Consider the following 25,357-nt stretch of genomic DNA (forward strand, 5'->3'; position numbering starts at 1 on the left):
CTTTGAGTTATACTCTACGTATCGTCGAGGGACGTTATTATTGCGGCCAAGTCTGAATCGTACCGCTGGGAGTTTGAGATGTCACGCTGTGAGAAAGACATTGAGCCTTCCTTGGCTAGGGGTTCGCTTTGCTCGCATTGCTCCGGTGACAGTGCATCGGCAAGCTGGTTCAGCGCCTCTGCTCGTTCATTGACGTCGTAGTTGTAGTCTTGCAGCTGAATCATCCAGCTGGAGAATTCGCGCTTCAAATCTAGCTTGACAAACATGCGTGCAATAGAAGAGTGGCCCGTCACCACTGTTAACTTGCGGCCACGCAGGTGCTGTTCACGACGTCGCAGCTCAGCAGCGTATAGCGTAGCACTGATCAACTTTGACGGGCTACGAAGGAGATGCACCATAATTTAATAACTCCTAATTTTCCTTGCCTGTCACGAATGAACTTTCTACTAACAATCGCATTTTCACATCGCTAAATCGTTCCGAATGGTTAGTGGTTATTAAAACTAGATGAATCAGAAGCAAAATCGATAAGCCTAAAGTTTTTCATGCCTTGTTGGCATAAAACCCGCAGACTAAAAGTGCGCCAAGTCGCAACCTTGCCGCTTCTTACAATATGATTTCAGTCACTCCATTCCCTGGTCTTTCATAGTAAATGAGTAGAAAATTAGCGGTGTCGTGCCCACACACAAATCTTTCAGTGGCAATTAATGTACACACCAGCTTATTCCTTTAACCTGCAAACCTTCCAAATTTCTCAAGAATGTTTTGTGTTCTAACATCGCATTTCGTCTATGTCGCACTTAATTTTCTTTCCCAATAAGCGTAAATTTAAACAAACCTTGTGAAACACAACAGTTAGCCTTCACCACAGACATTCATCTTCATATTTGGTCCCGTTTCCAATCCCCTGCTATCTAAATCGACTCTTCCAGAGCGTTCGATTGTGTTGCTATTTGTCGTTGTCACAGGTCCCGTTAATTAGGGAGGCGATCGCCGGGCTAATTCCAAGGGCCGAAGTGTTGGCCCCCCGAACCGCACCACGAAAGCGTGGACAATTTAGAAGTAGTCCTTTTTGGTGCGCCAGCGGACGCCAGCTGTGGCCCAAAGAACAAGTCAGAGCCGAGTGTTGATAAACAAAGAAAATTATATTCTCAATAATGGCAGATCGAAAACAATACACAAGAATGCACGCTCCACAATAGTTGCATACAATATGTCACCAATCGAACAACGTACTACACAGTACAATCAGCCACACTCGAAACAACGGACACGGACAACAATACGCACTGCAATGCAGTCGCATGCATTGAACAACCAAGACACTTAAAGACTAAAGAGATAGAAAACCTATTCAGTCCAAAGTTCTTGGAACAAAAGTCTGGATGATACTCTTCCGAGAATCACTCACTCAAAGTCCAGCATTGTTGTCATTCCGCTGCCCCCGAAGTTTCTCTTCCAGGAAACCTCTGTCATTCCGCTGTCCCCGAAAAATCGCCGAAGTTTCCCTTCTAGGAAACCTCGCGCCTTCAATTGGCCACTCTCCAAGCTTCAACTTCTTCGCCGGAAACACGTCGGCTTCACACACGCAGCTGTTGCCACGCGTCTTTGCTCGATAGTGGTAAACACACACTCTTGCCTGTAGCTCGAGTCTTCACCCCTCAGGTAGAAATCATCTTCGTCTCCTGCTTTGTCTCTACGGACAAAACCTTCGCCGACTACACGGCGGAATCCCTACGCACTTTGGCACTAACTTCCGTCTTCTCCTGATCTTTCGTCTCGGCTGCTCGATTAAATACCTTCCGTGCGAGATTCTAGAAAGTTCTCATCATTTCGTCGGCGCGATGCGCAGCGAAGCCTGGGGAGAGGGCGAGACAGTTCGAAGGACGTCCGGGACGGATGAATCAACTCGGTATGACCACGCCCCTTTCCATCTAGAAATTTCCAGAGCTTGCTCGGCCGCCGATGTGGGGTGAGGATGTTCGTCGGTGAACCTACGCTTCCGAGAGGAGAGGCGCGCGCCCGGGGAGTCGTGAGATGTTTGTTTTCTTTTTTTATAGTTGACCTCGCGGCGTCACTCTGGCGCTTCGTCGCGAGAATTTGGCGGCGCGCCATTTCTGAGCGCTCGTTTTGTGACACTGCTCCCCACTTTAAGAATATTATCTCATGATATTCAAAACCACACAAACGAGCGCGAACAGTCACCACACACTTAAGGACTGTAACATAGTTCGTTGCTCATGGCACGTCACATTCACAGTAGATCACTCAATACAAATGTACATTGCAATTTAATCTCACAACACATGAAATATAACCACAGGTGCATGAGTACAACACTCCATCACATATTCCAGACAATACCAATGTACAAAGTTCTCTAATTACAACAATTACTATACTCACATCATTACTATACATCACATCACCGTAACAAACATTTTGACTCTCTCGACATGCAGTTGTGGCACAGGAAAACAATCACATTACCTTAACATATAGCACTGTCAAACGCATTCCAGACCGACTTCGACACCTATCCGGTGCATTTCGCGTGGCGCTTGCGCCCTTTTTTGCGGTGCTCTCTCGATCTCTTCTTATTGTTTTTGCTCGTTTTGTTCCGGCGAGCCCCTCCCAACGATGGTATCTGAGGTGGCGTCTTAGCCGTCGTTGTCACTTCCGACACTGCTAGCGGGTCATGACGCTCAACCGATCCTGTCCGGTTATTCACCCGCTTGTTCATGTCCCGACATTGGCCTGGCTGGCCGACTCCATCATCTTTACATGGTCGGTCAATTGAGGTCAAGCCGAAGTAAGCCCAGCTGCCCAGCACGTGAACTCATTCGATACGATGATGTTCTCATTCACTGTCCCTTGCACCCAGGCTTCACCTTGGGCTCGAGTGAAATCCTTCGCGGGATTGTTCTCCGCTGTATCTGCAGTCCCTGTGTCGGTGGGGACTCCATCTTCGGGTCTTCCCTCAAACATTCTGGATCATTCGGCCCTCACGCCCCGTGGGCGTTTCCGATGACGAGGTCGTACAGGGGGGTCGTCATGCATGGAGCCGTAACCGCTGAAGTACGGGGTTTCAACCTCAATCTCTGCTTCGGGAAGCATCCAAACCGTACTGTCAATTAGGCAAACCGGTTTTGTTCTGCCTTTCAACTCACTTTCCCGTACCAAATTTCTCCGCATTATAACCGTGGAGCTACCGGTGTCTCTTAACACCGTAATCTTCTTGGCCGCAACTTTTCCAGGCAGCGTTGGCATTCCCTTCGTGACACCGGTTGGCTGTTTTGTCATTACAGCACCCACAATAGGAATTTTCTCCCCATTTCTCAACTCTACGAATCCATCGGTGACGGCATTATCATCGGATTTCGGTGCTGCTAGCACACAGGATACCTGGTGAGTTTGACTCGCTCCGTTACGACATGCGTCTGCTTTGTGCCCAGTCTGACCACACTTGAAACATTTTAATACCGTAGGGCTCGTAAAGATCGTTCGACAGTTTTTCGCGCGATGACCCACTCGGTTACACAGAAAACATTGCGGAATGCTCTCCGGTGCACGCTTCTTTTCTTCGGGAGCCGATTTCTTCGAATCTTCGGGACACTCCTTCTTGACCTTGGCCAAATTAGTGCCACTTTGTGCTTCCAAGAATTGATCAGCTAATTCAAGCATGTCTTCAAGTGACTTAGCTCTCCTCTCTTTCAAGTACAGCGACAGGCTTGGGTGGCAACTAGTAAGAAATTGTTCTCTAAGTAGGAGCTCTATAAGCTCATCGTACGCCTGCGCTGTCCCTGAAAGTTCAATCCATCTGTCAAAATAATGGCAAACTTGGGCGGCATACTGCGTAGCCGTCTCACCATCAGCTGGCTTTCTTGCTTGAAATCTGTCCCGGAATCCTTCCACAGTAAATCTAAATCACTTTAGCAAAGCAGCTTTCACCTTTGCATAGTTGGCTGCATCGGTCGGCGTCAGCCTACCGTACCCACTGAGCGCTTCACCACTCAAGCAAGTACTCAAAGCAGTTGCCCATTGATGTTTCGGCCAATTCTGGCTCCTTGCAATCGTCTCAATTCTGTGAATGTACGCGCCAAGGTCGTCCTTTCTTTCATCAAACGCTACGAGCAGCTTGCTTGGGTTGAAGCGGAAGCCATGATCTTCCCGTTCGCTGCTTTCAACTCTAGCTTGGACGGGAGTTTCGCTTCGCTGTTGCAAACGGAGGCGCTCGAGTTCCATCTCGTGCTGCCGCTGCCATTCCCTTTCAGCCATCTCCGCTTCTCTTTCTTCTGTCGCCCTTTCGGCTGCCAACTTCTCTCTCTGCAGCTCCAACTTCCATTGCTGCTTTCTTTCTTTTTTCAGCTCCCGCTCCTTTGCCTCTCTTTCTTCTTTCTCTCTCGCAGCTGCCAATCTCTCTCTCTCCAACTCAGCTGCTTTTTCTTCCTTGGCCCTTTCAGCTGCCAACCTCTCTCGTTTCAACTCAGCTGCTTTTTCTTCCTTGGCTCTCTCAGCTGCCTACCTCTCTCTCTCCACCGCCTCTTTCTCCTTCTGGCTTACCCACTTCCATAGTTCGGCGCCAGAAAGACCCATCTTTTCACCAAGAGCTACTAACTTTTCGAGATCCATGGTGTCTCGCAAATAAAGTCTTGCCACGTGGAAAAAATATCTGCCTAAATCAGTATATTGGAACACTCTCCTGCACTCGGTAACGAGAACACTGAACAACACACAAAATCGTTCCGATAGCACTATCAACAACTCGAGGCTCTTTCTCACTACTTTGGACACACTGTGCACCAAAAGGTCCTGTCGCGGATGCCAGATTAATTGTCACAGGTCCCGTTAATTAGGGAGGCGATCGCCGGGCTAATTCCAAGGGCCGAAGTATTGGCCCCCCGAACCGCTCCACGAAAGCGTGGACAATTTAGAAGTGGTCCTTTTTGGCGCGCCAGCGTACGCCGGCTGTGGCCCAAATAACAAGTCAGAGCCGAGAGTTGATGAACAAACAAAATTATATTCTCAATAATGGCAGATCAAAAACAATACACAAGAATGCACACTCCACAATAGTTGCATACAATATGTCACCAATCAAACAACGTACTACACAGTACAATCAGCCACACTCGAAACAACGGACACAGACAACAATACGCACTACAATGCAGTCGCATGCATTAAACAACCAAGACACTTAAAGACTAAAGAGATAGAAAACCTATTCAGTCCAAAGTTCTTGGAACAAAAGTCTGGATGATACTCTTTCGAGAATCACTCACTCAAAGTTCAGCGTTGTTGTCGTTCTGCTGCCCCCGAAGTTTCTCTTCCAGGAAGCCTCTGTCGCTCCGCTATCCCTGAAACCTCGCCGAAGTTTCTCTTCTAGGAAACCTCGCGTCTTCAATTGGCCACTCTCCAAGCTTCAACTTTTTCGCCGGAAACACGTCGGCTTCACACACGCAGCTGTTGCCACGCGTCTTCGCTCGATAGCGGTAAACACACACTCTTGCCTGTAGCTCGAGTCGTCACCCCTCAAGTGGTAATCATCTTCGTCTCCTGCTTTGTCTCTACGGTCAAAACCTTCGCCGACTACACGCCGGAATTCCTACGCGCTCTGGCGCTAACTTCCGTCTTCTCCTGATCTCTCGTCTCGGCTGCTCGATTAAATACCTTCTGTGTGAGATTCCAGAAAGTTCTCATCATTTCGTCGGCGCGATGCGCAGCGAAGGCTGGGGAGAGGGCGAGACGGTTCGAAGGCCGTCCGCGACGAATGATTCAACCAGGCATCACCACGCCCCTTTCCATCTAGAAATTTCCAGAGCTTGCTCGACCGCCGATGTGGGGTGAGGAGGTTCGTCGGCGAACCTACGCTTCCGAGAGGAGAGGCGCGTGCCCGGGGAGTCGTTGGATGTTTGTTTTCTTTTTTTTATGGTTGACCTCGCGGCGTCACTTTGGCGCTTCGTCACGAGAATTCGGCGGCGCGCCCTTTTTGAGCGCTCGTTTTGTGACAGTCGTTTAATTATGAAAGCATGTTGCCTTAGTTTTTGATGTTCATACATTGTCCTGGATAGAATGCTTTCTCAAAAACCGTTCACAGTGCACTCTCATCGATTACGTTTCGCCGCCAAGTAGTTCTCGCTTTTTAAGCGTGCCAAAAGCGTATACGAGTTGCTCAACTAGTTCTTGGAATTCTCCGGTTACTGATCTTTTCAAATGACATCCCTGACAACAATTCTTCATGAATTCAGTTATTCTCTGATAACTACGTTTTCTATCGGTGCACATATCAGCCCACAGTGATAAATAGTATTGCTGGAAGGCGTGATTGAATTGTACATTTAAGACACTTGATTGGTATGATTGATTGATATGTAGAGTTCAACGTCACAAAACCACCATATGATTATGGGAGACTCCATAGTTGAGAGCTCCGGAAATTTCGACCACCTGGGGTTCTTTAACGTGCACCGAAATCTGAGAACACGGGCCTACAACAATGCCGCCTCCATCGGAAATTCTGCCGCCGCAGCCGCAATTCGATCGTGCGACCTGCAGGTCAGCAGCCGAGTACCTTAGCCACTAGGCTACCGCGGCACGTCACGCTTAAGGGTTGCAGAAATAAGTGTTTTTTTCCATCTTCCCCTAACAACTACCACCACCACCACTTTTGCCCACAGTTAGAGGCAATGGAGCACATTCTGCTGCGGTGCGGTGCCTACACTGATAAGCGTAGCGATATCAACGAGCGTAGTGATACCACCTACCACCAACAAGGACTCGCTACTACCACCTTGGTGGAACTCTTGTTTCCAGGGACGCATGTGAGTGTGATAAAGCATGTGCTTGAAGCGCTGATCACGTTTTCGAGGACACGGCGCTCCTTGAGTGCTTCTGACTTCGTGGACGTGTTTACTTTTTCTTTTTTTCTTTTCTCTCCCCCCCTTTATATTTCTTTTTTCTTCCTCAATAACACTGAATTCCATTGAACTCTCTTCGGTGAATTCAACGGCTTGCAAGCAGCCGGAGTGCGGCCCACGAATCCGAGAGCACCGCGGCCGAACGAATCTGCAGCTGCAGGAGCACGTCCGCGGCAAGGTAGAGTGGAGTGAGCTCCGCGACCGCCAAATATGCCTCGCACATAAGGCGACACTTGATGTGCACTTTCAAGGAGGGCACCTCGTAAGAAGCAGCAGCCGAACCGGCTTTCCACAGCAACCCGTGGGTCAACACTAGGAGGCACCTCTTTTTTTTTGGTCCTCCAGGGTGGCAGTTTTCTGACGAAGCGCACACACAGGAATCACGCGCTTGCTCCTCATGCCCGGAATATGCGCGTGGATTGTCAATGAGCAATGCGGAATGGCGGGTTTGCTCCAAGTTTGCTCGGCGGCGGCCATGGCATGAAGACAGTGTGGAGCCCCTGTTAGCAGCATGGACAGAAATGGCTACACAAACCTGTGTGGCGCTAGAAACGCATGTGGGACATTTGCGGTGGTTATCAAAGAAACACCACCTGTGAACACGGTAGCGTTGCCACTCAGTCAACAATTTAACAGTGCAGCAATGTCATCGTGATTGCCGCGCTATCTTTTTGCCAACTCAACATGCGCCTCCCGCGGGCGAGTTTGTGGGTGATTGTCATCTTTCGAACAGGTTCTTTCATATCACCTGCAATGGTGCAGTTATGTACGAATTCCAAATCCGTACAAAGGCCCTCCGTTGGTGACGTGAAAAAATGGGCGGTCCACATTGGTCCCGAGGACAAGGGGAAGCGAACAGCCAATGAGAGAAAAGGAAGCCTGCGTCATCATTTTGAAGTCGACTAGGGGACCGGTTAGCAAAGTGAAAAGTGTTTGTAACGCATTGAAAATTGTTTAACTATTATTGCTTACTCTAACAATGTGTTGGTATTAGTTTTCGAACGTTTATTAAGGAATACGGCACAACCCAAACGTGTTTTTGTTATTGTTTTGAAATGACGAAGCGCGCACACAGGAATCACGCGCTTGCTCCTCATGCCCGGAATATGCGCGTGGATCGTCAATGGGCAACGGCGGCGGGGCGGGGCCCCGAAGTCGCCCATATTCGGGATATCTGGGACCACGACACTGAACTGTGCGGCACACCGGTTCATCCTTGAGTGCTGTAGATCGTGGAGGCGGGAGACGCGCTGCCGTGCGGGGCGCGAGCGATGCAGGCGCTCGATGTGGTTTAGACAAAGCTTGTCAGTACGCAGCGACAGCGGCATGTCGCCCGCCTCATCGAGGGTGGGGCCGATGCACGAGAAGTGGGGCTGACTGAAGTACTGTCAGATGGCAGTTTGGTGCACCCTATCCAGTTGCGCCCAGTTGACGGGCTTGAGAGAAGGGAGCGGGAGGCCGTAGAGGATGCGCGCCGAAACCATGCCGTTGAAAAGGGTCATGGTGAGTGTCAGCGAGCAGTCGTTGCCGCGCGCAAGAAGCACCGTGAGGCAGAGGCCACTCTTCTCGCGTTCCTGCACTGGACTGACACCACAGGTTGCGACCTCAGTCTGTGGTCGAGCAACATTCCGAGGTAGTTCTCTCGTCTCGACCAAGGGATCGAAACACCCCAGAGTGCGAATTGCGGCGTGTAGTGCCGTGCAACGGATCTGCGGTGCACAATCTTAACCTCCATCTTGGCCGGATAGAGGCACATTTCCTTTCCGCCGATGTACGCTTCAATGGCGTCGAGCACACTCTGAACACTACAGTGCGGGCATACTGCTCGGTTTCAGAGCGGCGCGCTCCGAACACTGCTATGTCGTCCGCGTAGCTGATGACACGCACATCCGGCGACCAAAATCGGCGAATGTAGTATTTAATGTCAGCCAAGCCGACATTAAACTGGAAGGGACTGAGCACACTGCACTGCGAGACACCAACGCACGCAGGAAGCGGTTCACTGAGGGCTCCCCCAATGCGCATAGGCATGGTCCTGCCACCGAGAAAAGCAGCGACGTAAGCGAGGAGAAGTCTACTCACTCTTATTTAGCGCACCACGTCCAAGATGCTAGGGTGTGGCAGCGAGTCGAAAACCGAGTTGATGTCCAATAGGACGGGGTAGCCCACTTCTCCGCTGTGACGCGCCTTTTCCAGCATCGAGATGGCGTCAGCGAGGGTGTCGGCAGTGGCTCGGGTTCCACGTGAACCGCACAGTGAGGGATAAAAGGCGTCTAGTGCCTCGGCGATCCACTTTAGTCTTCTCAGTGCCATGGCCTCGAAGAGCTTTCCCGCCGTTGATAGGAGCGAAACCGGCTCTGCGCCATGGCGATGGCCAGGAAAGGAAATCGCGCTTTCGGCATGCAAAGGACTGCCGCGAAAGTCCGCCACGCACGCGCCGGTCGTCCGGGGTCGTCCAGGGTCATTTAGCGTCATTTTGAAATGACGCTAAATTCAGCAGGACGTTAAGTAGTGGCGGTAGGTAACAAACCTGTTTCAACCAATTACTGTTTCCATATATTCACCACTATTCAAACCTAAACGGTGCAACTTTTGAAGCCGTTGGCTGATTGGAGCGCAATCATGGCGGAAGGCAACGGCACCAGTAGCCAACAGCAGCAGCGGCTCATCCGCGTTTCCGAGGCTCAGCGTGCGCTGGTGCTCGCCTTTATGGACGAACATCCCCAGCTCGCGGCGAAAACCATCGAGCTGCGGCACGGCGTCACCTTCGCCGACCGGCGGCGACTGTGGCAAGAACTCAGCGACGCGCTGAACCATGAAGGCAAGTGCATGAGGCCTGCCGTGATGCCGCCGCCATCAGAGAGGCACAAACGTTAATGACCGTCCAATGGCGCGGGCGATTTGTTCATTGACATTGGTGCTTATTTTCAGGGGCACAGGAGGGGGTCAGCTGCGTGGCTTCCGCGACCGGGTGCTGCAGTTGACTGAGATGACACACTTTAGTGGCGTCTCTGGCCTCACCTATCAACGGCTAAGCACTCTGCCGCCGCAGTATCACGGTTTCCTGAGCGGTGCCATGACAGAGTTTCATATTTAACGGGTGCCCATAACGGAACCTTGTTCAACGGGAAGATAGCGCAGGAGAAAGAATTCAAAGCAGGTATGTTTATCAACTAAAATCTCAGTTTGCAGCCCTTGCAGTACAAGGGGTATTTATTTATCAGAACAGCAGGCAAGTGCATGCACAAAAAGGGTAATACATGGTATCATTGACCATTGAATAGTTCCAGAACATTTCCACAGAAGTTTAGTATGTAAGGTTATAAAATTGCCAGAGTAACGAATACTCACTCTCTGAAGGATCATGCTTACGACACTTAAACAGGGGGATGTTCCCACTGCTGCAGTGGAAATTGAGGTGGAGCCCACTGAAGCAGGTGCAGATGGCAGTGAAACAGTAACACGCAAGCACTTGCGAACTTAGTGCTTTTTCGAGTGCAGGGCCAGAGCCTTCAGCATGGCGACAAGGTGCTCAAGGTGAGAAGAACTTTTGTGTAAATTTTGATTGATATGTGGGGTTTAACGTCCCAAAACCACTATATGATTATGAGAGACGCCGTAGTGGAGGGCTCCGGAAATTTAGACCACCTGGGGTTCTTTAACATGCACCCAAATCTGTGCACACGGGACTACAACATTTCCGCCTCCATCGTAAGTGCAGCCGCCGCAGCCGGGATTCGAACCCGCACCCTGCGGGTCAGCAGCCGAGTACCTTAGCCACTAGACCACCGCGGCGGGGCATTTTGTGTACATTTTACATAAGGGAAGTAAACATTCTCCATGCTCTATTATGATGACTGAAACCTATATGCGCTGTAAATAAGAAGCATGCATTGTATTGAGGGCACGGTATCAGATACCTGCAGTGATGAACAGCCGGGCAAAAGGCTAGCTAGCCCTGAAAAGGGATGTTTGATGGTGAGAGATGCATTTGAGGAGATGTATGAAGAGTCGTTCACGTAAATATTTGTTGGTCCGCATGAAAAAGGCATAACCTGTACACGAAGCTCTACACTTTCAAAAGATGCCATCAGGCCAGTGAATCTTCAACTGAAGGGAAATTGTAGTGCCAGTTGCAATTCTTGGCAGCAGCAGCTTCCAGCTACGAGATGGTTAAAGGAGCACTGACATTAAATTTACTCATGCAAATTTTTTCGCGTCAGCTCAATTAGCGACCTAAAACGCAACTCAGGGATGAATAAGTATCTCTTTTATTGATTTATACTAGCGCTATAAAAAACGGCCAGCAATCTAACAATTTTTTAGCGCTGGAAGCACCAGCAGTGATGCTACCTCGTGGTCACCTCCAGATCACGCCACAGCTGACCACTTTTCCACAGAAGAGAATGACGTCAGGCTCAGCTGCTCCACAAACATGTCGTCTGCTAGGCGGACACATTCAGTCATGCCTTGTCACCTGCGTTGCTGTCGTCGCCGCACAAAATGTCGAGTCGGGTTCAATAAAATAGTCTGAAGCTTGCAATCCCCGCGATTCATGACGTCGCAAATTATTTTTGCTTCGATTGACCTTTTGCGGAACAGTGATTTCGAAATGGACGCCGTTCCGAGAAGCACTGCAGAAGAGCCCGAGAATGCACGCTTCAGCCATGTTCGCTCGTGTGTCTCTTTTAGCTATTTTGGTGTGTTTTGGCGTGCAAAGCATTCAGGTATACGCAGAGAGGTCAATGCAGTATAGTTATTGCGAATGAGCATCAGCGGAGAAATGAAATAAGTTTCCTGCTTGTAAGGTCCTTTTTTTGCATTTCCTGATGGCCTCACTTATCCAGCCACTCGTGCTTGACACGGTATTACCACTTTTACGTGTACGCAAAGTCTATAGATGAACTAAAATTCAACGATACCTGCGTGTTTATTGTTACCGATGATATCTGACTACGCGCTCTTCCAGTTTTGATAGCTTTTGGTCGTGTTGATGTGTAACACATGCTTGATATGAAAAGATTGCGCTTTTTCCGTGCTTCGAACTAGACGACTGCAACTCACCTGCAACTCACAACGCTTCCCCGACATGCTGACCGAAAATTGCACGTTTGAGCATGCGTTCTTTCACCATTTTTTGAAAGGTAGTTTTTATCTCGATAATTTCACGAAATCATTAAAACCAGTGCGATGAAGATCAGACGCGACGAGTCATGGCCGGGATAGACTGCACCTGCGCGCGCTAGCTCTGCCGTGGAAAAGCGAGTGCGTTTCTGCACTTCGGTGCCAGTCGGCACCACGATAAGAACACTCGGACCGTCACGTCTACGCTACTAGGCCATCGTCACTCAGGATAGTATTTGTGGAATGTTTCACGCCGAACACGTAGCACTACTTTGATGTCGCAGGGCAGCCTGTTTTTCGTTTTTTCTCCTTAGCTTTTCTGCGCTGTTTGACATCGAATTGGAATAACTTCCACGCGACGTATGCCGTTCAAATCTGGGCAAGAACACCTATGCATACCGAGCAATCGAATGATGGGCTCATCTCAATCTTGAAATTCGATGCCAGTGCTCCTTTAAGGGTTTACCGGCAGCTCACTTAAACATTTACACCACGATGATTCATCGTAGGTGCTGCGGGGGACGAAAACACCAACCACCCGCATTACTTCTGCAACACGGAATATGGCAGCAGCACAGAAGGCGGCAGCGGCGCAGAAGGGCGTTCTGCAGGTGGTCCATTCTTTGGCACGGGCCATGACTGAGGGCCTTTTGCGAGAAAGAATACGTAGTTTAGTTTAATTTTTTGTCCTGTGTTCAATGTTTTTACTTGTAACCATTCATTATTGATTTGTCGGTTTTAATATGTTTAGTTGTTGCTATTTGCGTTCAATTTATATGCTTCGGGAGACATTTGCATAATTTAGTTGGTTTTTCGCCATGTTTTAATGTTTTACCTTTTTATCATTCATTATTGATTTAGTGGTTTTGATATGTTTACGTGTGGCTGTTCATGTTCTCTTTTATATGTCCTTTGTTAGCATTTAGTACATAATACTAGACTTAGGTTAGCATTTAGTTTGTACAATGAGTGCAGCGCTTTTGATGTTCGATATGTGCTTTATTCAATTTATGTTCCAGCTGCTCCAGTGGCAGTGTTTTTCCCACACATTTCAAAGGTGTCTAGTCATTCACACAGAGACCACGAGCGTATAGTTGATTATTTCTGTAAATATTTCTGGCACTATGATAATTTATTGCCCCAGTATGTTTTCTAGCTCACTGCGCTTTTTATGTAGCATTCGAAATAGTAATTTGATCTTTTTTCCTCACACTGTTTTGCAGCTCAGTGTTATCTTTTCATTTCAACACAATAAGACTAAGATACAACTACATTCTGAGTCTTTTTTCAGAGCACTAAGCTAGTAAATGGTCATGTCGCGCAGTTTGCCGAATAAATGGTCATAATCACACCAACTTGTCAGTGATTGATTTCAAGTAGTTTTCATTGTAAACGACTCGTTGCGGCAATAAATTTTGAATATGGTATGGTTTCGGACCCGCGAGATTGCTGAGGCAATTATTCACGCTGTATGTTATCAAAACAACTTGCCTGTTGTTTCCTGACTTGATTTACGTTTTTTTTAGCATCGCAACATGACCGCAGTCGAAATTCAAATCAAATATTATTTCAATATTTACACAATGTTTAGTACAATGAACAAAAAACCACCACAACTTGACGAGCACAATTGCTCGTCAAGCCTGATTGATCGATATGTGGGGTTTAACGTCCCAAAACCACCATAGAATTATTAGAGACGCCGTAGTGGAGGGCTCCGGAAATTTCGACCACCTGGGGTTCTTTAACGTGCACCCAAATCTGAGCACACGGGCCTACAACGTTTCCGCCTCCATCGGAAATGCAGCCGGGATTCAAACCCGCGAACTGTGGGTCAGCAGCTCAGTACCTTAGCCACCAGACCACCGTGGCAGGGGGCTCGTCAAGCCTGGCGCGCACAATTGAATGCTTGAAGTCAGTGACTATGAGAAGAGACAGACCTATGTATCATGTGATCATGCAACATGTTACTAATGGAATTGAAAGTTTTATGCGTTCTGGTGAAATAAATTGTGTGACGTTGCTGCATCGTTCACACAAATTCTCATTGCAACATTCAGGAGGGTGCCGCTCATATATGCTTGCTCCAATCTAGTCTGTTGTGACTGTGATCACTGATGTGGAAAAGGCTGTTTCTGTTGCATTTCACGTGACATTTGAAGGCAATGCAGCATTTTCACATTGCCATCTTGCTTCATAATTAAGCACGAGTAAGTACTTTGTGTATTTAAATGCGGCAAACACAGCCCTGTCACGCGAAGATGCATTAGAATTAGTATAAATAAAAACATGTGTGATATTAAAACATGAAAACTCACAATTCCTATGTACTTCAGAAAAGGCCCATGACAGCCCTGCGCTGCTGCGGTCCTCTGAGCAGCACGTTGCACGGTGTGACCATATGGTTCTCCTCTGGCTCCTCATCCTCAGGTGGCGATATGTCCACAACACACTCGTCCAAGGTCCAGGCATCCGCATGCAACGCATTTTTGTGGAGAGCAACGCAAGCATAGATGATTTGCGCTGCCTGATCGGGGTTGTAGAGCATCTTTCGAAAGTGCCGCAAGCAGTGGAACTTGCTCTTCAACACTCCGATACATCTTTCCGCAACAATGCGCATGGATCGTGCTCCTTGTTGTATAGGCCTTCAGAGGCGTTGCGCGGCTGACTGTGAAGGACTGTAATTAAGAGCCATGCTCGAGGGGATACCCTGCGTCTCCTGCGATATAAATATAAAAGCTGAGTGCTCTGCCCCAGTTAGTATGCATTAATACTCACCAAGCAGATATTCGCTAGGCTGCAGATGTGCAGCTAGGCGTGGATGCAAGGGGTTGTGTTCCCACAGCCATGAGTCATGGCACGAACCTGGAAATCATGAGTCCATGACAAGGATGCGCAGCCACGCGTTGCACACCTGCGATGAAAACCAATATGAAATATTACTGCATTTATGCTCTTAATAAACCCGTTTATTTCTACGCATATGCAGGAAATGCGTACTAGTACAGTCATTGGTACAAAGAGCTTCACTTAGAAAGAAACACAGGGTGTAGCAACTGTGGAGGGGGGAGGGGGGCAATCACCCCACCTCTGCTATACACATGGCTACGACTCCCGCTGAATGATCGATAAATGAAAACCTACTCATTGCTCTTGGGAAAGAACACTCGTAAATACCAAAGCCAGCTCATGCAATTGTGATTGTAAGCACTTTCGTGGTTGAAATGCTTCTTTGTCGTGTATATATTTCTGCTACATCTGCGGCTCATATTACTGATTACCTCTGAAATGCACAACTCAATTCCGCATGCACGCAAGTAAAAAACGGAAACTGGCTCACTCACAAAACACTTGCCACTTATGAGTACCGAGGCCTTTCGAGCCACCAACTAGATCGCACCCGGTTCCTCGCAGGCTCTCTTTTATTCGTTGCATTATTACCTTTTCCACCTTGGGCGTCACAACTGAACAATCGCTCCAACGGGCGAGTAAGAAAGGATCCTAATGGTACTTACGATCACGACGTTCAGGGCTTAATAGCCCTTTCTGGACATGAAGCTCGCCGTGTCGGCCAGTCTGAATCCCTCTGGCTTGCGAATGGTGACCAACGCGCCATCTACACACGCCAGCGCGCCTGCGATGCAACCGCGAAGCACAAACTCCGCCTTTGCCTCATCCTTAGCAGCTTTTGTCAGTGGGAAGTCCGCCAGCTTTTTCTAACCTCCCTGTCCTTCCTCATTTATTCTTCCTCTTCCTCCTCCGCCAGCTTTTTCCTAGCAGCCACGGTGATGACGGCCTGCGTCACCTCATTGATAGTGTTGTTCACAGCCGGCTGAGACTTGCCGATGTGCTGCTCGCGACCAATGCTCCTCTAGAAGCAACTGGTGGCGAAAAAACGCAGCGCACACAACACTTTTCTCTCTAGGGAAAGGCCACTGGCTCGATGGAAGGTTGCGGGATCGAATCCCGGCTGCGGCGGCTGTATTTTCGATGGAGGCGTAAATGTTGTAGGCACGTGTGCACAGATTTCAGTGCACGTTAGAGAACCTCAGGTGGTCGAAATTTCCGGCGCCCTCCACTACGACAACTCTCATAATCATATGGTGGTTTTGGGACGTTAAACCCGACATATCAATCAATCGATAGCATCCGACGACAGGGAAAAGTTCGTTGCACAAGCTACGCACTACTCGTTCAGACAAACGAGAAGATTGCCGGGACTCTTTTTGTGTGAACCTTACAAATGCATCTTTAACCTCGCTTCGTCGTCTCTTCTCGGCTGCAGCTACCACACAGGCGAGACGACAAACCGTGGCGGTGGAAAACGCCATGTTGTCTAAGTGCCCGGATGCTGAAAAGTCGCGAAGCCCTTACATTTCAATCCAATCCATGCCACCTTGAAGCCATTTCAATTAATCCGGTTCTTTTCGGACGCTCTCTCTGACCGTTCCTTCGCCTTCGTCCGAAAACCGAAGAAAAACAGTCACGTGACACCTCAGCCCACGTCACAAAGAACGTCACAGCATTCGTCACGGCTCGAATGAGCCAATCGCGTGTGACACAATGTAACAGAGCGCCCCCGTCCCAATTCGAATTGTACATAATTGTACCGCAGAATCAAATTTTCACTCTCTAAGGCAGCAGTAATGCACATGCAGCCCTCTTGTGCTGCTCGTTTCGCTTCTATGAAAAATTGCCGATAAAAAGAAGCACAGGTGGTCACCAGGGTATTGATTTGATTAAATGACATGTGGCGTTTGACGTCCCAAAGCCACCATATGATTGTGAGAGACGTCGTAGTCTGAGCACACGGGCCTACAACATTTCCGCCTCCATCGGAAAAGCAGCCGCCGCAGCCGGGATTCGATCCCACGACTTACGGGTCAGCAGCCGAGTACCTTAGCCACTAGACTACCGTGATGGGGCGGTCACCAGGGGAGCTTGCATCATGGCGGCAATGCGGCTCTGATTGGATACGTCGTGAGGGCAGTGAAAGTGAATTCGAGACATTGTAACCACATAGTAATACCACTTTCACTTCAGCGTGCGTGTGTGCATAGTCTGCACGATAAAGCTGATAGATAAATCCTGCGCCTCGACGTGAGTACTGCTTTTCGGAAGGAGAAAACGTGGTGGGCGTACCAGATCTTCACCACGGGCGTCTGTCAATCACCCTGATTGATGCGTGAATTCGGTTACAAACTTGTTGATTCTGAGAATGCCTGAGTTTCATTGTCAAACTGTCAAGCGTTTGATGCGGTCAACTTCAAGCGGCAGCTTCTTTTCACATAAAATAATTTGGTGATCTTACACTACTTGTGCTAGGCTGGAGTCATGTGATAACCTAGCTTCTTGCAGCTTTTAAAGTTGGTCGTCCACTCTTATGCGTGATGGGCTTCGAAGTGAACAACACATCAGCTCTCTCTTAAGTTTTATTGAACTAAACGACAGAGGTGTAATGACGCTTACACTGAGCTCTCTTGTCGTCATTAGTAAGGCTTCAATAAAAAGAAAATTATCTCAGGCGCAATTAGCAAGGCCGCTATCAATACGCAGCTAATTACGTCATTCTGATTAGCAGGATACTTCTTTTCTTATTATTGATAAGGGCTAATTAGCATAATTTACCTAGCGTGCTTATAATGAATGTCACATTTATTAACAGGGTTAAGTTAGCTGATCAACAAGCATCTTTTAGGTACCGCAGTTCTAGATTTACAAAGCTTCATCAGCCCGGTGTTCTTGTGATAACGCAAATTACCTCGGTCATACACTCTAAGGAAAAAGGGTGTTAAAACAGTGTGTGGTTCAACTTTTTGGGGACTAATAGGGCTGCCAGAACCATTACTTCATTTAAGGACTAACGGCACCAGTCTAACAGATAATCTCCAAAGACAAACTCAAGGGACTAACATTTAGTCCTCACATATTCAACTTAGTGAGTAACCGTTAGTCAAACGATTCACCTCAAAGGACTAACATTTAGCTCTCACTTTTGCACCTTATAGGGCAACTGTTAGTCCCCACATTTACGCCTTACCGAGTAACCATTAGTCCTCACAGTTGCACCTTGCTGGACGAATGGTTAATTCACTCAAATACTCTAAACAGATGAACTTTTTATCCGTAGTACAAACACTGTTTTTGTTTATTTCCCGCCAGGTCTAATACTTTTTTTCGCCTGTTTTCTGTGCGGTGAGCAACAAATAGCGCAGAAAAAAACACACAAAAAAGTAGTTAGCCACCTATGTGTAACTGCTTTCGCAGTCACGGCAACAACGAAAGAAAAAAAGTGTGACATCAAAATCTTTCAATTTTCTACATACAAATGAAGTTTCACCATTCTTTTGGGCGTATTTATGGTGAAGTGCACAAGTCCACTTTCGTTGTCACATATTGTTCACTCCTTGTGAAGCTGTTCCGACGAAAGCGATAGATGACAGGCATTGCAGACGCCAGCGCACGCAGCGTTCTGCCTGTTGTGTTCCCACGGCTGCACGTACAATAATATAGTAAATATAGTTAGACACACGTGACAGAAGATCAAGGTGCACGCATATGAAAAGTACGTGCACGTTATTATAAAAACGTGCGTGTAAAATATCAAACACAAATGACTTTACCTTAACATCTCAACAGTCCTTCTGAGGCTGCTCTGACGAAAGAGATGGATGACAGGCATCACAGACGCCAGTGAACACAGTATTCAGCATGGTGTGTGCCCACGGCTGCACAATAAGTATGTAAAATAGTGAGTCACACGTGACAGAGGATGAATACAAATGCATATGAGAAATACGTGCAAGGTGAAATGAAAACATACGTGAGATATGACATGCCAATAATTTCACCGTGATGTCACACATAGTCAAAGACTCATTTCGATCCCTGCAGCGCAACAGCTTAGAAGCGGCGGCTGCAGCCGCAACTCCGCGAACCTCCATGCCGCTAACAAGTCAGCGAGTCCTAAGCCAGTGACGTCGTTCTGCTCGAGCAAGCGAACGCGAGACTAAACACGGCGTTGCACGCGGAGTGTCTGCCGCCAGCGAATATCGAACAGGAAAGCGAGCGTACGCTTCGCCGCCGCCACGATCAGCGCCGAGCTGGTTTAGAGGTAGCGCCAAAAAAAATCGACGGTAATGTGGCCCTTTTTCAGAAACTCGAGCGAGTCCGCCACTGTGGCCAGCGGACGGCGCCGAGGTGCTTGCACAGACTGTAATGGCGACCGATTTTTATTGAATTCCGACGCTAGCAAAAGCCCCGCCAGCCCATGCTGGTGCACTTACAGCGCGCGACATACTACAACCAAGCTCTTTACGAGAACCCGCAACGTGTTTTCGACGACTGCCAACACAGCGACGAGGTCTCAGCCCAATATCGTCAGCCCGGAGCTCATCGTGGCGGCGAAGACAGGCGAGCACTCGATGAGGAGCGTACGAGAGGCCGATGGCAATGGCGGCCAAGTTCGAGGTGGTCGCAAAACACATGCGAAATGCAGACGCCGACGCTGACCTTTACGATGCATTTCGTGCGTGTGATATACAACACGACCGAGCCCGTTGCCGGCAAGCACGATCCGTATCGCACACGTGACAAGTAGAGCAGAATAAAGAATGATGACCTACTTGCCTTAGAATCCAGCGCTGTTTTCTGCCCTGAGTCGGTATGAAGTATATATTCAATGGGCTTGTTGACTTCTCAGCCGTCATATTGGCCTTCCCAACTGTTGCTGTCGTGTGTTGGTCGTGGCTATCTTGAAACCAGAGATATACAGCTTGGCGTGGTGACGTGTCGAGGCTTGCTCTAGACTTCTTAGGTGCAGCGAAACGCAAAAGCAGCAGCCCACGCTCATCCAGGCGTACACACAAGCACCACGTCGTAATTCCTAAACCAATCTAGGCGGCCGTGGTCGAGCACTCCGAGCACGACGCAACGCGAACCATCACCAGCAAAATACTGGGAAAGACTGAGTCAGGGGAGGAGGAGGAAGGCTTGTCACATTGGCAATGCTTTCCGCACTGCCTGCAATCCCCGGACGGTTCATCCCGTTAAAGTGTGTTTGGAGACTAAGTGGTTTGCACGTGGCGCGCTTGCCTCTGTGGTTGCTCCTCAACGGCCTATCCATTCATCGCGCGCGCCTATTGGGCTCCGTTACTCCTTTTTTGGGTAATTTTGCCTTAGAGTGTATTTGACTTGGCGCAATTAGCTTGGTCATAACATATGCTGGCCTAACTGGTGAAGTATACCATCCATCCAAATAGCTAATTAGCCAGCGGCACGTGCTCGGGTGCTAGCGGTTGATCACAAAAAAGACGACACACACCGGCCGAGCAGCGCGCTTGAATGTACATTGTCGCCTTTTATGAAAGGGAACACGGGAATGAGTGGCCTGTGCTCTGCGGCAGTTGCCTAATGCACCATCAACCGACAGCAAATGGAAACACGTGCGCTTTCAGCGTCATCTGTTGCCAAAAAAAATAAATAACATGTTATGGCCGGTGGATAAAAGCTGCTAGATTGCACTTCAACTCTGCTCACACCTGCAGTGCGTAGTCCACTGCCTACATATGAAACGTTGTGCGCGACCACTTAGCAAGCTGCATTATTCAACCGATATCGCTCGCCGCACGAGTAGTGGTGGTCTAGCGGTCAAGGTACTCGGCTGCTGACCCGCAGGTTGCTGGTTGGAATCCCGGTTGTGGCGGCTACTTTTCTGTTGGAGGCGGAAATGTTGTAGGCCCGTGTGCTCAGCTTTGGGTGCACGTTAAAAAACCCCAGGTGGCTGAAATTTCCGGAGCCCTCAACTACAGCATCATATGTTGGTTTTGGGACGTTAAACCCCACATTCCAACCAACCAACCATCGTTATCTTGCTTGGCCAAAGACGACGCCAAAATCGAACGTGCTTTCTTCTTTTGTCGGTTGATGATGCTGTAGGCAGCGGCCGCTAACCACAGGCCGCGCGTTCGCGTGTTCCTTTCATAAAGAACGACAGTGTACAGGTTGCAACGTGGGCTCGCTTGAATGTACAGACCGGCACCTGGCCTCGGATTTAGCAACGGTCGCGATGTTGTCGCACGCTCGACCTGTACACTATAAAACATTTTACACCCATAAGGGTGTATTTGTTTTTTTTTCATAGAAACACCCTTTTAGGGTGTCTGGAAACACCCTAAACAATAGGGTGTTTAGAAACACCCTGAAACCATAGGGTGTTAAGAAACATTACATCCTACTTTAATAGGTGTTTATGAACACCCCTAACCTATGGGAGTTAGATGAAGCTACACCCATGCGAGTGATGTGTAACACTAAAACCCCCTTGAAACGATGGCAGTTCCATGGATGAGCACACTTGATCGAATTAAGCGCGAATAATGGGACAACAAAAGCAGAGACACAGGAGGTGACGCTTAGTCTTGTGTGTTGAGGAGAGCCATTCATAGCACTTCGTTTCATCAAATATGCATCACCAACTGGCCCAATCCTCAATTGTTCTCAGGGAAAAGCATATATGAGCCTTTACTGCGGCTGACAGGGAAGAAGGAAGATACTGGTGTCACCCACTGCACTTATACCTGCATGCATGCTGCTGATAAAATGAGGTGTAGTGTTCTTGAATGAGCTGCATAAGACCAATGTATATATGTGTAGGTAGACTGAGTCGAAAACGACAAAGCAGGACGAGGAAGGCGCTTACACACACACACACACACACACACACACACACACACACACACACACACACACACACACACACACACACACACACGCGCGCGCGCGCGCGCGCACGCATTACACCACAGTAGTGCAAGCAGTAACCTGTAGTGTAAGGTTCAACCGAACGTAACGCCAAAGCAAAAATACAATTAAGCCCATATGTTAACATCTGCCTTTATTATAGAAAAACTGCAAGTCTGACAAACAGGCCTCTGATGGTATTTTGCAAAATTTTGAAATATCTCACGGGACGAAGTTTTTTATGTCTCTATACTTGAAATTTATTGTTTTCAATTCAATAAATCCTCACAGCTTTCAAAAACATTTGCGCTAGTCGGACAAACGACTGAAACGTATGGTGTTGATTGACCCCTATACAATAAAAAAACACGTAGAAAGAGTAAGCGAGTTTCTGGTGTCTCATTTAAAACCTAATATATCTCGTAGTATAAATTTCTACAATAAAAAACGAGAACATTCGACAAGGTGGTGTAATTGGGGTTGTATTAGTGTAATGTCAGTGTTGGTATACTTCTAACTGCAAAGCCACTCGTCACTGCTGCTTGCACAATCATCTTCAGCTGCTGAGATGACTGGTGTCTTCGAGAAAAGTGGGGCGAAGCGTTTCTTTCTGTACAGGAAATTCAATCCCGGAAACCTAAAGTAAATACACAAGAAACAATGACTGAAATTGCACAAACAGTACAACATACAGTATGCACCCTGCATAACTAACTGCTTTCTTATGTGTAAGTATAAATTGAGTGCGTGGCAAGCATACTCAGTGGCAACGGGCTCCACTGCCGTGAAAAATTCTAGAAAAGGTAGGCTGAGCTATAAACGCCATAAAAAGCGCGCTGTGGCCGAATCATTGTACCTGTCGTGCCGCATATATGAACCTTACTTTACCCTTTCAGCTTGTCCGCGCAGGCAAATAAAAAGGTGCTGCTCCAAGATGATAATGTTCCATTAGCTGCATGCATCGATCAATCTAAGTGAATGTCAAGTTCCATGCTTAAATTTGCATCAACACAGCTGCATATTTTTATTTATTTATTTATTTATTTATTTATTTATTTATTTATTTATTTATACAATACTGCAGACCAATTTAATGGTCCAAGCAGGACGGGCAAAAAAAAGAATGTTCACGCACATAAAATGCAATGCAAAAAAACAATGAAGCAACAAAACGCAGAATTCACTTAGAACTACAAAATAAACAAGCCATGGTGAAACCGACTTTTCGCACAAACATAGCAGGGTTTCCAATCCAAATAAAACTAGAAAATCACGCACAACTTCAAGAAACATTGCTAAAAACCCGATCGCCAGTAACAAAAAGTTTCTAAAATGATCGTGTAGGGCTGTCATAAAATCTCCACTAAAAATTCTTTCTGGCAATTTATTCCAGTCATCTACCGTGCGTGGAAAATATGAAAACTTAAAGGTATTTGTTCGGGCAAAGAATGGGGATAAACTGTGGCTATGTATGTGTCGTGTTTTCGTCGTGGTGGATGGACTAATGAATGGAGTGGGTGATAATCCAGTCTTACACTTAATTAGGGATTTCATAAAAGCTAAGCGGGCAATTTGGCGTCTAATGTGTAGTGGTTGGATTTTATTGAGTGTCATGATACCTGACGGAGAATCACTTCTTTTATATTTATTATAAATAGAACGAACAGCCCTCCTCTGAACCTTCTCCAATTCGTTAATGTTTTTGTTCGTGTACGGGTCCCAAACAACCGCTGCATACTCCAGTTTAGGCCTAATTATGGAATTATACGCTAAAAGCTTAACGTTACTAGGTGTACCTCGAAGTTTATGCCGTAAAAGACCAAGTTTTTTTAGCGCTGAAGAAGTTACCTGCTGAACGTGGTCGTTCCAATCTAATCTGGAGTTCAATACGATACCTAGGTATTTAAACTTACTAACCTCCTCGATTAAGGTGTTTTTAATTTTGTACCGGAAAGTTATATGTATTCCTGCAGATCTAGCATGGTACTCATTCGATTAGTTTATTAAAAAGAATACAGTACGACGCGCAACAACATGTATATATTTTTCTGTATTGCACAAAAGCACGATGCCACTGAGCCTACATGACGGTACGCGCATTGAGAAGGTATCCAGTGCAGGTAACTTGTAAAATTAGGTACTGTACGGTTACCTATTAAAGTGCGAATGATATTAGTGTTCTTGAACTGGCTCACATTGACACGATTATATAATCGAAGAAAATGCTATTGGGTCATTCCACGTCAGACGTCCAAGCCATTTTGGCGACCATCTCAATTGTATTCGAAAAAAAGCGCACTGATTTTACTGCATCAAAAAGGTATCTGCTATATTTCGCAGACAAATAATTTTTCGGTCACGTGGCTGCCTCCTGAACTTCCCGGAATCTCGTCTGAATGTTTGTGAAAAAATTATTTTATAAGTACCTCTTTTTTCGTGCCATATTTGGTCTACTAGTCAAGTGAAGGTCTTGAGTAAAGTGTTTGAAGCTAAGTAATATATTACCATTTTTTGACCACATACACCTTAAATACCTTAGCCGAATTGTGTTATATCTGCATTTTCCTATATCATTACTGCACTTTGAATGAATATCTGAAGAGTGAATACTCAGTGCAAATAAGGTATATTTCGAGGAAAAAATATCTTAGACCTCCAAAACTGTCAAATTTTACGAGAAAAAATCGGTAATTTCACAAAATACTTGTTTTGTCTATAATGAGACGCAACTTGCACCACGTGATGGTTGAAATATTGTAGACTTTATACCTAAGTCAAAAATCAAGTAAACAGGTCTTTTCATGCGCCAAATTTTGTCATAGCAATTTATGTTTTGAGAAAAAGATCACAGCATATCCACGGAGTGAATGATGATGAGTTGGGCGTAGCGTTCGTCTGTCCAGAAGCACAAACACACGGACAGACAGTCTGATGCCAGTATGAATGGACAGAAATACAGACGAACTCACGGACAGAGCGACACACGGAAGCCCGGACGGATGGATGCACAGACGAACGGACGAAAACACAAATGTACGGACGAACTCTTCGCCCCACGAATCATCAATTTCTCTTTGTATATGCTGTGAAAACCACTGATGCTATCTATTGTGCAACTCATAAAGTGGCTACATAATACTAGTACGACTACAGAGGAGGGAACCACCAATGGCCTCAAGAGTTTTCCCCTTAATGAATTTTGAAGTTCCAAGTTCCCCATTTGCCATTTGGTCATACGGCAGCCGACGTCTCGAAGTTCCCAATTTCCGTTGATGAAAAAATTCAAAAAATATTTCATCTCTTGAAATAAAAAGTGTAATGATGAAACTTGTCACATACAAAGAACTGTTTATCTGCTGTCAATTTAGGTGAAGGTGATTTTTAAGTATGCCACCACAAGGTGCAAATTTCGTCTCAATATGGACAAAAATGACAATTATGTGAAATGAGTGATCTTTTCTCGTAGAGGTTAACAGCTTAAGATGTCGAAAAATAATTTTTCATCAAAATATTTTTTCTGTGAAGTAAGTAGTCACAGCTCAGGTATTCGTACAAAGTGAAGTATCGCAATG

The sequence above is a fragment of the Rhipicephalus microplus genome, chromosome 5 (assembly GCF_043290135.1).
Source record: "Rhipicephalus microplus isolate Deutch F79 chromosome 5, USDA_Rmic, whole genome shotgun sequence".
NCBI classification, from domain to species: Eukaryota; Metazoa; Arthropoda; class Arachnida; order Ixodida; family Ixodidae; genus Rhipicephalus; species Rhipicephalus microplus.